General features: G+C 38.6%; 1 non-coding gene across 1 annotated transcript; it reads left to right on the plus strand.

The window, feature by feature from the left end:
* Nucleotides 1-7,027: 7,027 nt before the first annotated feature.
* LOC130027951 (U6 spliceosomal RNA) lies at nt 7,028-7,134 on the plus strand. Its single transcript, XR_008793135.1, has one exon. It is a non-coding gene; the product is annotated as a U6 spliceosomal RNA (small nuclear RNA).
* Nucleotides 7,135-8,105: the final 971 nt, after the last annotated feature.

Genomic DNA, 8,105 nt, shown 5'->3' on the forward strand with positions numbered 1-8,105 from the left:
GAATGTACTGTTTCTTCAGCAAGTATCAGTTCCCAGAAGCCTCTTCTAAGTAGGGGCTTTTCAGAACACTGAGTGAATTTTTGAATTAATATTTAAATACATTTTTAGGACAGTATTTTAAATCTAAGCCAACTGTCTTTCTGGTGTTCAGCCAATGAAGTAATAATCTGTGCTTATGATGGGGGAAACATTATTATATTGGATATATTAAAATAAATTATTCTACTTTAATGTGATAAATCTGAAGAGCACTGAGTGCATGCAGGCAGATGCCTTTAGAATATAAACAAACATAGTATGTGTCTAAGACTCCACTTTTTTTTTCTAGATTAGAACCAGTCACAATGTGAGGCACATTGTTCCTTTTTTTTTTTAATTTCTTCTTATTTCGGTGGAAGGATGCAAACAGGTTTTTAGTACATTATATAACCTAATTTCACAAGGGGAGGTTACACTCATATTCATTCATGACAAATTCAATTCTAATTTTTTTAGAGTTCATATATCAGCACTTTTAAAGAGAAAAACTTAAATTCAGTCTCAATGTTTGTTACTAAGATAATAGAAAAATACCTTAGCTTAAATTCAAAGCAGTGCAACAGTTTTTAAGGCTTGTTAGAAGGCATAAATGGTTTTAGCTTTGTCATATCATGAACTGGTTAAGGTTATATTTTAGCAGATAAATGACTATAGTTTATATTAGTTTTTACATGTTTTCTCCCCTCCCCTTGGAGGGGAGCGGGTTGAGCTTTCCTCCCCCCCCCCACCAGGGTTCCGGCAGGCAAAGACCTCCAGGACCAGCCACCACGATGCTGAGACCACTCTCTGCAAACATGAAGGTACTGGCGGAGGGACAAAATCATGCGGGTTCCACAGCCAAGCGACATCTTATTATGACATCTCATTATCTCATTCCTACTTTGGACAAACTGGCATGCCACGGAATGTAGCCTGCCCACAGGGCAGAGTCTGGCAAACTCCCCGTGGCGTACCCAATATGCCAAATACCAGTAACAATGATGGGTCTCATTCTCCTAAAGAGCCTTGAATATAATCTCAGGGCTAGGATGAAGGAGACGTTACTGGGGCCTGCTTGAGGCAATCGACGAATAACAGGATGATTTGTGATTTTGTGATTGTGATGTTTTCTCACCTCTAATATGATGCAAAAGTTTTCTCTACTAAATTGATCAAATAACTGTTTTTGTTTTTAATTTATCACCATAACTAATCTTTAGAAAACTTTTCAAAACAGGAAAACTAAAACATCTATCAGTTGTTAATGAGTTTATTGATTTTACCAAGTATACTAATAACTATTTGTCCTTTCATTGTTTATCAATTGGCTTAAGATGTTTGTTTTAGAAGTTCAAAGCTTGCTAGCAAAAAATAGTGGTTTTGTATAGCATAAAAAATAGGATACAGGTGGTATGGTGCCGTCAGCAGGTCAATCTGTGTATCTGAGGCGAGTGCATCAGCAGCCTGATGGCACCTTCAGACTTCCAGATATCTCAAAATTGCTGCTGTGCCTTTGGCCAGACCCGCAAAACTAGGGGCAAAGTTTACCAGAAAGTAAACAGCCAAAAGTTAGGTATGTGGGAGACACACCCGCAAACCACTACTGACTCAGCTATATAATTGGAGGCATGGCCTCTCTGGTTCCTGACAGAATTGCTTAATGGACATGATCCCAGAGACTCAGAAACGAATCTCAGAACCCAAAGACTTTTCACAGAAATGTGTCTGGTCCCTGCAGTAGGTTACCGACGCTGGGCCAACCTAGGTGGGAAGAGGTTTGTACTTTGACCTGTTCCCCCTGGCGGCCCGGTGGCCACCATCCTCCAGAGGCCATTAGATAGTCAGGTTTGGGCCTGCAGTGACAAGACACGTGGGCCTCATTGGATGGGGGTCAAACTGGCCCTTTCCTCTCGTCCCAATAAGACCCCGAGACACCACCCACAAACAGCCTCTATGGTTCCTGATCAAGCTGCTTAACGGCCATGGTCTCAAAGACTCAGAAACAAATCTTGGAACCCAGTGGCTTTAGGCAGAAATGCGTCCAGATCCACAGTAGGTTACTGTTGCCAGGCCACCCCAGGGGGGAAAGGGTGCTGTCCCTCCTCCTGCTTCCCCTAGGTCGTTCTGTGGCCACTATCCTCTGGAGGCCACTGGACAGTCAGGTTTGGGACATTAGTGACGGGACACGCAGGGCTTCACAGGATTGGGGTAGAGATGGCCCTTTCCTCCCCATTCCAACGAGAACCCGAGTCACCACCCATGAACCACTTTTCTGGCTTCTGATCGAGCTGCTTGATGGCCATGATCCCAGAGACTCAGGAACAAATCTCAGACCCAGCAGATTTGGGCAGAAATCCCTCCACATTTAAGTGTTAAAATTTCAGAATTTCAAAATCCTGCGGCCACTACTTCAGCCACACAACATCATATGTTATTCTTTTTTTTTCATTCTAAAATTCTTTTTTTATTCTTTTTCCTTATTGACTTTTTATTTTTTTCCAGTAGTATAACATTTATTTCATCAATTCAGTCAAGTTACTTTTTTTTTAGACTTACAAATGTTTGTTCTTGGGTTTTAGTTATACAATGATCAAGTACCCATTCCTCCAACAGTGCCCATCCTCCACCACTACGGGTCCCAGCATCCCACCCAACCCCCAATCCTCCCATCCCACCCTGCCTCTGTGGTAGGGCATTCCCTTTTGTTCTCTCTCTCTCCTTTTGGTTCCTGTGGTTTGCAAGAGAGGCATTGAGTGGCAATCATGTTTGGTCTATAGTCTACTTTCAGCATGTTTCACCCATCCTGGGAGGATTCTCCCAACACCCTTTATTTGGTGCTCCCTTCTCTATCTGAGATTTCTTTTCCTCTAGCATGTGTGGCTGGCCTCAAAGTCATGGAGCAAAATTCCTGGTACTAATCTCGGCCACTCCTGGGTGTTAGTCTCCCAATTTGTTACTTTATGTTCCCCAGATGAATGCAATATTTCTGTGTCTATCCCGCTCTTTTCGACTCATTTCACTTAACATGATACTTTCCATGTAGTACTACTTGTATGTAAATTTCATGACTTCATCTGTTCTAACAGTTACATAGTATTCCATTGTGCAAATGTACCAAAGTTTCTTTAATCTGTCATCTGCTCTCAGGCACTCAGGTTTTTTCCAGATTCTGGTTATTGTAAAGAGTGCTGCAATGAACAAACAAGAGCAGATATCACTTCGACTATACTTTTTTGCCTCTCTGGGATATATTCCCAGGAGTGGTATTACTGGGTCAAATGGGAGCTCAATTCTAATTTTTTGAGAATAGTCCATACCATTTTCCAAAAGGGTTGGACCAGTTGGCATTCCCACCAGCAGTGAAGGAGGGTCCCTTTCTCACCACATCCGTGCCAGCGTCGGTTGCTTTTGTTCTTTTGGATGTGGGCAGTCTCTGTGGTGTGAAATGATATCTCATTGTGGTTTTAATCTGCATCTCTCTGATGATTAATGATGTAGAGCATTTTCTCATGTGCCTTTTAGTCATTTGGCTTTCTTCTTTGCAAAAGTTTCTGTTCATTTCCCCGCCCCAATTTTTGATGGGGTTGGGTGTTTTCTGCTTGTGGAGTTCAACCAGTACCTTGTATATCCTTGATATCAACCCCTTATCACATCTATATTTGGCGAATATCCTTTCCATTCTGCGAACTGTCTTTGTGTTTTGGTCACTATTTCTTTGGAGGTGCAGAAGCTTCTTAGTTTAAGATAGTCCCATTTGTCTATCTCTGTTTTCACTTGCTTGGCCAGAGTCGTGACATTTTTTAAGATACCAAGATATCATGGAGGGTTTTGCCAACTTTGTCTTCAATGAACTTTATGGATCCCAGTCTGATATTGAGGTCATTAATCCATTTTGATCTTACTTTTGTACATGGCATTAGGCAGATATTTGAGCCCACGTTTTTGCATGTAGCCATCCAGTTTTGCCAGCACAATTTGTTAAAGAGGCTTTCCCTGCTCCATTTCACTTTCTTGCCCCCTTATCAAAGATTAGATGCTCATATGCTTGGGGGGAGATGTCAGTATATTCAACCCTGTTCCATTGGTCTACAGCTCTGCCTTTGTTCCAGTACCATGCTGTTTTAATTATTACTGCTTTGTAGTAGAGCTTGAAGTTAGGGAGGTTGATTCCTCCCATTTTTTTTCTCCCAAGAATTGCTTTAGCTATTCATAGGGGCTTATTGTTCCATATAAATTCTTTGAAGAATGTTATGGATATCCTTTTAGGGATCACATTGAATTTTTACAGTGCTTTGAGAAGGATCGCCATTTTGACAATGTTAATTCTCCCCATCCATGAGCAGAGGATAATTATCCATTTCTTCATGTCCTCTTTTATTTCCTGAAGTAGCGTTTTGCAGTCCCATCAAAATATTGAATGTGATCAAAGTAGAGAGAGATTAATGTGGAAATCATCTGCCCTACAGGTAGCAAGAGGGTGTGGGATGGGGGTATACTGGGTGTTTTTGTGGTGGAGAATGAGCAGTGGTGAAGGTACGGGTGTTTCATTGTATGACCGAGACTTAAACCCGAAAGCTTTGTAACTGCTCTTATAGTGATTCAGTAAATAAAATTATAAAAATATAAAAAAAAGTAAGGTGGAGTTCATGCCCAATTCAATCAGCTAATCAGTGGCTGAATAAATAGCAGTACTCCTATATAAAAAACAGGATATAATAGGGCATTAAAATGGACATTTTTTAAGAACTCATACATTTAAAATTCATTATTGAAGCAATATAGTTTACAATAATGCTTATAATTATGCTTTAACCATACAATATTAGTGTATGTACTCATGCCAAAGTGGTAATATTATCCACCACTGTCCCTAGATTTCTTTTTTGTCACCTTGGCCTGTTCCCCTTCTCTTTGTTAACTTCAGTTATCTTAGACATTAAAGGTTTATTTTTATCAGTCATTTTATCTTCCTTTGATATCTTTATATGCAACATATGAGTAAAATCACTTGTATTTGTCTTTTTCCTTATGACTTATTTCACTTGACTCTGTACATGACATTTCATGTTATGTAATAACAGTAAAAGATTTTGTCTCACAGCTAAGTAGTACTCTATTGTGCATATAGAATACAATTTCTTTATTCTTTCTTTATTCTTTTTTATTTATTTGCTGCTAGAGTTTTAGATTGTTTCAAAATCTTAGATACTGCAAATTTTATGACAATCAGGTATAATATATTTTTTAAAAAATGTTTCTCTCCCAGAAGGGAGCATAACATGAGCATAGCATAACAGGGAGCCATGCCACCAGACCTGTGTATAACTTGGTGCACCCCAGAGAGGGTCAGGTGAAAGCCCTTCCTGCCCTAAGGGACCCAGCCCTGGAAGGTGTAAAATTCCAGAACCCAACCACCGCCAGGCTAAGGCTGCTCCTCACACGCTCAGGCGAGCCTCACATGATTGAACCTATTCCTGGACCTCGTGGCTGCAATACATCATAAGACACACCCTATCTATACTCCAAGAGTACCATACCACATTTGATGGGATTCAAATAGTAGGCAACCAATCATAGAGGGAAATATATATATTATATATATACACATATATATTTTATATTTATATATGTATATATGTGTGTATGTATATGTATATATATATATATTTACAGATATATATATGAAATTTCACAAGGCTAAACCTTTAACAACATGCTAGTAATATACAAGTTCTTAATGGCCCCTGTTAAAATAGAACAACCTTCACACTCTTTCCTCTATGGATAATTTTTTGGACCATTTTCAGCAGTTTTTCGTAACAAATGGTACAAAATATATTGTCTCATTTTGCTTTGGGACAGGGATTGGAGTTTGGGGTGGAAACATCCCAAATTTGGTGGTGGTAAAGTATAATGGTGGTGGGATTGGTGTTTGAATATTAAATGTAATCAAGTATTATGAACTACCTTATAAAGCAAAAAAAAAAGATTAAAGAATATATTTTCGGGGCTGGAGTAATAGCACAACGGGTAGGGAATTTGTCTTGCACATGGCCGACCTGGGTTCAATTCCTAGCATCCCATATGGTCCCCTGAGCACCGCCAGGAGTAATTCCTGAGTGCATGAACCAGGAGTATCCCCTGTGCAGCCCTGGGTGTGACCCAAAAGGCAAATATATATATATGACCCAAAAGGCAAATATAAAATATATATATTTTGTATTCTTGGGTTAAATGTTAAGTATATATTAAATGATAAGTTAGTTTTAGTTTCAGTTTTTTCAGTTTTTGAGAAGTCTTCAGGTTGATTTCTGTAAAGTCTGATTTCAGTTTACAATCCCACAACAGTAAATTTTCACCTCATTTGCATCAACAGTAGTTGTTACTGGCCATTTTGATAAAGGGTATATTCACTTGTATGAGGCAGTATCTCATTATAGTTTTATTTGTATTTCCCTGTTAATCAGTAATGATGAATGTATCTTGAACATTTTCATATAACAATAAATCATGTTTTGTCTTCTATAGATATATGATTTTGTAGTTCACATGAAGAACCCCTTTACATGACTATCAAGACCAGGATGAGAATCCTTCATATTGTCTGAGTCTGAATAATTTCTATCTTTGATTCTGATCAAATTACATTATGTACATATATAAATGCATCTAAAATTAAATAAAAATACTATAATAATGAACTTATAATATCTAAGTATTGCTATTATATACATTGTAATCATTAGAATATTCATAAAAGACACAATTCACCCAGTAAAATTATTTGTATTTAAAAGAAGTGACTTTTGCAAATGTCAAAATCTTTACCTCTTGATATGTATAATGACACATTTAAGCATTTAACTATGTGCTTATTATTAATGATGAGTACTTATTAGTTACAGAAGGCATGCATTTGTAGAGTTTGTGAAATTCTTCTATCATGGCTTACATTTTCTCTACATTCTTATTCACCATAAAATATTCTAGAGACAAAAATGGTACTGTTGTGCTCGCTTCGGCAGCACATATACTAAAATTGGAACGATACAGAGAAGATTAGCATGGCCCCTGCGCAAGGATGACACTCAAATTCGTGAAGCGTTCCATATTTTTTTTACAATAGCCAGAAACTGGAAGAAACCTGAATGCCCAAGAACAGATGACTGGTTAAAGAAACTTTGGTACATCTACACAATGGAGTACTATGTAGCTGTTAGAAAAGATGAAGTCATGAAATTTACATACAAGTGGTACAACATGGAAAGTATCATGTTAAGCGAAATGAGTCAGAAAGGGAGGGATAGACATAGAAAGATTGCATTCATCTGGGGGATATAAAGTAACAAAATGTGAGATTAATACCCAAGAATAGCTGAGATCAGCACCAGGATGATTACTCTATAGCTTAGTGGCCAGTCGGGCATTCTAGAGGAAAGGGCAGCTCAGATAGAGAAGGGAACACCAAATAAAGGGTGTTTGGAGGATCCTCCCAGGAGGGGAAATGCATGTTGAAAGTAGACTATGGACTGAACATGTTTGCCACTCAATGCCTTTTTTGCAGAACACAACACCCAAAAGGAGAGAGAGAACACAGGGGATTGCCCTGCCAGAGAGGCAGGGGGGATGGGGGGGGGTGGGGGTGGGGGGGATATTGTCCATGGTGGTGGAAAATGGGCACTGGTGGAGGGATGGGTATCTGATCATTGTATAATCAAACCCAAGCACAAAGAATTGTAGATCTAGAACTGTACCTCATGGTGTTTCACTAATAAAAAAAGAAAAATTTTAAAAAAATGGTACTGTTACATGACCATGAAGAAGGTCCTCTGTTTCAGAGGGCAGAACACAAAATTTGTTGTCATCAGTCACCTAATTGTCAAAGAAAGTAGACAAAAGTAGTTTGTGATATATTCATAATTTGTTTTCCTCCAAGCACTGTATTTATTCCCTACAGTGAGGAAATCTGGCTTGCTATGACTTGTGCTTTATCTTGGAAGCTATGATAGTGGTTGTCTAGACAATATACTCTTAAATACTATAAGGATATAACCAACAGCTAAGCAAATGTTATTTGATAACCCATT

Source organism: Sorex fumeus, unplaced genomic scaffold (assembly GCF_029834395.1).
Source record: "Sorex fumeus unplaced genomic scaffold, SorFum_2.1 ptg000037l, whole genome shotgun sequence".
Lineage (NCBI taxonomy): Eukaryota > Metazoa > Chordata > Mammalia > Eulipotyphla > Soricidae > Sorex > Sorex fumeus.